The following is a 6,000-nucleotide window of genomic DNA, read 5'->3' as shown; positions in this document are numbered from 1 at the left end:
TACGAGGGGAGTGATGCTAGGGATGGAGGGAGGGGGGATGCTGCACATGATGGTCACGTAGCTGATTGCAAAGCTGCACTCACAAATAATGGTTGGAGTCAGAACCGATGCTAGTTCTCTAAATGTTCACAGTCATTTCCTGATTTATCGACATAAATATCTTCTGAATTAGCTAGGTTTTATGTTTTCTAAATATTTTCTTGTAAAAACAGAATATCGTCTCCAACTAAGTTCTGTTTTAATGTTTTAAAGTATTTCTATTCCCAAAGAGCAAACAATTACTTGAAAACTTTAATACAGTTTTTCTTGGTTCTCTCGGTGTTCTTGGTGAATTACTAAATTCAGTTGTAATAACAACACTTTGAGTTTTGTAACAAAACTTGTAATGGTTGAGTAAACTTCAAATACATATTACAAAATTGTTTTAGCTCCGGTCAAGCAATAATATCTCCATTTCTGTACATTCTGTAACCATAATGACAAAAAAGTAAACCTACACTTATTTTAAATTATTATTTATTGGCTTTGGTTTATTTTATACTGAGTATTATATGCATTGTAGTTCATTATATACTGCATGTAACAACTTTCAAAGCTTACTAGGTCACAAAACATTGGAAAGACCTTACATGAATTATATATCTCTTTACATGTTAGCCTGAATTTTAAATAACTAATGAACCGTATTATAGTGCACATTTGCTTTTAGCTACAACATATTTATTTCCTTTTGCTGTTTTAGTGCCCACAGGTGATATTATTATGTGTGTTTTACTTTGATTTGGTTGTGGAGGTTGTGCTCAGATCCTCAAGGTAGGGTTAGACTTAAAAGAATTTAAAGTAAAAATGTCCACATGGCCTCATATGATCAGTCTTTATAATCTGATCGTCGATTAGTTCTTTCAGCGTTTTACTCTTACAGGGATGAAACTGAAGCTTACTAGCCTGCATTTTATTTACTGAGCACAGCTGGCTCACAGATTTTTGAAGTATTTAAGTACCTTAAAGTGAGAGCTAAATAAATGCTCATCACTACAGATGAGGGTATGAGTCATAGCGTATATACTTAACATATTTCATTAAAAGCATACAAAGTTACTGAGTGAAAATCCATTAATTTACATGCTACTAACATGTTTAACTATAGTGACTCAACTGTTACCATGTTAAAGAAGCAGACACCCTTCAGTATTATTTAATGTTATTCAAACCTACAATTGTTTGTAATCTATCTCTAAATATCTAAAAGAAACAACTATTATTAGTCATCATGTCTGCAGTAGTGAACTGCATGCTCGGGTTTTTCTCAGATTTAAAAATAAATGTGGTTCTTGTCCTTTTTTTTTAGTGAGGGCAGAGAAGCAGAGCCGTAACTGGCAGTAATATCTTAAAATCACCTAATTTGGAGATCAGTGCCTAATTTTAGGTTCATTTTTACCGCACAGAAAGGCAAGTGGGGATTTTCTCTGAAATCAGTTTTATTTTAATGAAATCTAAAATGATAATAATACATGACAGAGCTTTAGAGACATTTTGGTAGGTGATTCATGCTTCATCAGATTACTAACCTCTTGATTTCCTTTGCTGCTAAAGCACTGACAAGCAAAACTTGCTGCAAGGGCTCTTCTTTCTTTGTTCATTTATTTTTATAGCAAGTCTCATCCTTTCTTATCAGCCAATGTTCGGCCTGAGGTCCTCAGATAAGATCATCTTTGAAAACTACTTTTTAAAAGATTCTTTTTAGCAGTTAGTCTATGTTTGTGTTTCCTTCTATATTTAGCATATTGCAGATGTTCAGTTTTTATCTTGTTCCTCTTACCCTGGTTTATGAAGTCAGTTTATGAGTTTTATCTACATATCTCTGTTCTGTTTGTTCAAATTGATTTTTTTTTTTTCATTTTATGGCAAATACCAGATTTGATTATTAAACTTGAGCACATAAAACTAAACAAAATATGTCAAATTTAAGGTTTGTTTGTTTGTTTTTTACATATAAAAGTATATGTATTTGCAGGCTAAGAATTATTTATCCACCCACAGGTGACAAAATGCTGTCATTGGCAGAAAAATGAAATTTAAACACAGCAAAAGAAAATTTGTTACTTTGAAAACTTTAACTGTAACTCATTCTACACTCTTATGGTATTAACAAGACTATCGTTATCGTCATTGCAATTTGCCATTCATTCACAGTAGTAACGGAGTTAAAGGTTGTGGGAGGTTGGCATGTTACTTCTGCTGAAACTCGTTGCCAGCTCCTGACACACATTTCAGCACTTCCTTCCAAGAAATATGAACACCGTATCCAGGAAGCCACACTTTGGCCACCCAGCCCGGCACTTCATTTCCTTTGAAACTAGTGGAAGAGCACGACCATTCCCCGATGCACATCACCATGAGCGCATGTCAATGAGGTGCCAATGACAGGGCCGCATTGTGAGATAGGAGCAGAGTGGGAGTGCCATGTGACACTCCTGAATGGGCTGCCGGGGGTTGGCTGGGGGAGGAGGATGGCAGCATCCACAAAAGCCCATTGAAGGATTGCAGACTAGGTACAAGTCTGGCACTGGTCCTCCTTCCCTTCCATGGGACAGCAGGAGGAGGCTGCTGCTTGGTACTGCCTGAATGGTGGGATTATTTCGGAAGAATTGGAGAGAGGAGGTTTATTATCACCGTATTACACTTCCTCCAGTATGTCGATGACCATTATGCCCAGATCTGCATATACACTACTGTCTTGTGTGCTTCACCAGCATAGAAAAGACTGTTGTGTTAACGTATTTTCAGCAGTAAATGGCCCATAATGTGAGCCATGCACATACACTTGCATACATCCACCCTGTACCAAGGGCTTAAGTAACTGTGACACTCCTGTAAGTCTACTTTTAGCCATAAAATCACTTTGTTCAATCACCATAAACTGATATGTATGTTTAATGACTTGTAAAACATGCCTGAAGTTTGATATATTTTTTGTGAAAAAGTACATTTACCATGGTTTACTATGTCTAATGATCCTGGTAGTGTTTGTAAAACGAAAGCTTGCATAGAGGAAATAATAGTATAGTAAATAATATAGTAACTAATGGTTAATGGTCTGCCATTTATATAGTGCCTTTCTAGTCAAACTGAGCACTCAAAGTACTTTTTACTACAAGTGTCATTCACCCAGCCACACGCATGTTTCATGCAGCACTTTTATATGTGCCTAAGCACTTTGTCTAACATTCACACTCTCACTCTGATGGATTCAGTATCTTCAGGTCTACTTGGTGTGCAGAAAATCATAGCAAATCTCAAATCTACTGTAGCAGCGGGAACTATGACATATTATGGAGTTTGCAGATTGCCACAGCTTTTTGGATAATTAAGAATGAAAACCAGAGTTAAGTATCAACAAAAAACAAAACAGATTTATTACAGTACGTGAAGCCTTTATATATTTTTCAAAGGTTTTCATCCTGTTTTATTTCTTGAGGTTACAGGAATCTATCACAATCCACAAGTCCAGTCCAGGGCAGAGAAACATACCTTTGCTTGGTGTAACTTGTGACTGGTCCTCATGGCAGTCTTATTAATGCATATTTGCTTCCCTCCAGTGGAGATGATGGTGAATTACACAGGACCCAACATATTTCACATGTGAAGACGCTGTACATCCACTGCACAGAAAGACTGTCATGCTGACTGTACGTGAGAAAAATACAAACAGGAAAACACCAATTATTATCTGACATAATACCACCTTTCAGAAAGGGATCAAGACAAACTGTAAAAACACAGGCTAATTAAATTTCAAGGGTTTATCATATAGCATATATGATATATGATAAAAAAAGACCGTTTAAAGTAAGGCAGCACTGGTTGATAGCGGATTAAAAGCAACAGTAAACAGATAAGCCGTAAGGCCCAGTTGTATCCCAGATACAGTGCATTAAAAACTTAATGTGTAGTTTTGACTCTTAGAGAAAGTAAGCAGACCCGTCCACATGTTATGCTTCATAACAGATCAGCACGATTGGTGCTGTGCTTTACTGTATAAACCAAAAACATTTAAGACATTTAAAGTCAATGTGAGAAAAGAATGGGGCAAACTAACTGTGTTAAATTAATAAAAAGCCAAAGTTCAGTATGATGTCACTTCATTGTGCTTTTATTCTTACCAGCAATTACAGTGCCAGTGACACTTTAACACAAGGGAAGCTGGGACTTTTACACAGAGAAAGTCATCTCAAACATACCAGAAGGAAGGTTAGAAAACATCAGTAGGAAACATGAAAGAAATGTTAAAGTTATTGGACGGATTTATCCACAGCAATGCTGAACTTTGCCTGTAGAGGGCAGAGTTGTGGTTTTTAGGCTGTGCTGCACTCAAAAAATGGGAAACCTGAAGGATTTAGTTTATGTTGGATCTAAAATATTTTTGAGAACATTAATGCAGTATTTCTATATTTCTGTGTTTGAGGACAGACCATATTTTCTGTCCTCAAACTGAAATACTAATAAAAAAAATATAATTTTTGTATCCTAAAATGCTTCAGTTAAAACAGCCACGTGTTATATGTTACATACTGTTGCCCTTGCCCTCTGACATTATAACTTGCTGCATGTATCCTTTTAGAGGATGAAAGTGGGTGTGATGTATTCATTCAAAGGTGCTGCTGTCACTCCGTGTTTACATTTCAGAGACAAGTTGTTCTTGTACTTGTGCAAGTACAGTTGCCCTGCCCGCTTGGGTGTGTTAGCACTATACAGTCTTGTCGTTTACATGCGTAGATATTAAAATGCAAAACTTAGAGCAGCAATAAAATAGTTAATTTATACATGCAGTTTAAAAAATGTGCAGAATATAAACAGATGCCTGTATTTATGTAGCATATTGTCCATGGTAGCAACAGGAAAATGAATGTTGCTGTATTTTAATGGGATATAGTCTCAAGATGTTAATAATAATACTTTGGTATTTCTTAAGCAAAACAAACATAATTCATTTGAACTCAGAATTTCACCAAAAAAAATTGCATTCCTGCTACTTTGATGTAAATAAATATGGTAAAAATTTGATATCTTCTTTCCATAAATGATTTATCTAGTGAAAATAGACGGTTTGTAGTTGTATTAAAGGTTTTCAGCAGTGTCAGTTGTGCTTTACCATCACTGGCATCATTGATAGTATACTGTATGTTAGTTGCTGGGCTGTCAGCTACCTCACAAAACAAGTGAATCGAGTCTCACCAGCTGTCATTAAGGATGCCTGAGGCTAGGGTGGGGGGATTCCCATTCCTGCCACTCCCCACTGGCCGTAAATAAATAAAATAGAAAAGATTAACAAGAGGAGCCCACAGAGAGTGTATAGTGCTCCTATTGGGAAAACCAATGTGTTTGGCACAGCAACGCATTTTGCTGTGCCAGCAAGCAGGACGGTGTTTTAAAAAATGAAATAAAATAAAGGATGCCTGGGGAGCAACTGAACTTAAACTATGATAGGATGAAAACTGTGCCTTCTTTTTCAGCATCCCAAACTTGCCCTAATGGACTGTGATTTGGTGACAGTGGAGGACATCTGAGTACTTATCATACTGGAAGCAGCCAGCAGAAGATGGGTAAACTGTGGTCCTGAAGGGATGGACGTGATCAGCTCCAAGCAGTTGACCATTCACATTTGACCTCTGGCATCGATGAGGCATTTTTACCCATTAGAACTGCGGCTCACTGGATAATTTCTATTTTTTTCCAGGCTATTCCGTGTAAACCATAGAGATGGTTGTGTGGGAAAATCCTAGTAGACCAGCAGTTTCTGAAATGGTGTGTTTACACCATACACCATGCCACATTCAAAGTCACTTAAATCACCTTTGTTTCTCATTCTCATGCTCAGTTTGAACATCAGCAGGTTGCCTTGACTACGTCTACATGGTCAAATGCATTGAGATGCCGCTATATAATCCTATTTTATATGAGGTTTTAAAATGTGTTGTGGCTCTTTAATAACGCTGTTAT

This window comes from Aulonocara sp. 'chitande type north' Nkhata Bay, linkage group LG6 (assembly GCF_057382095.1).
Source record: "Aulonocara sp. 'chitande type north' Nkhata Bay isolate Kocher_YH1m ecotype deep benthic linkage group LG6, A_spYH_male_GT1.1, whole genome shotgun sequence".
Taxonomy (NCBI): Eukaryota; Metazoa; Chordata; class Actinopteri; order Cichliformes; family Cichlidae; genus Aulonocara; species Aulonocara sp. 'chitande type north' Nkhata Bay.
The sequence above is the reverse complement of the archived record's forward strand: the minus strand, read 5'-3'. Positions refer to the sequence as shown.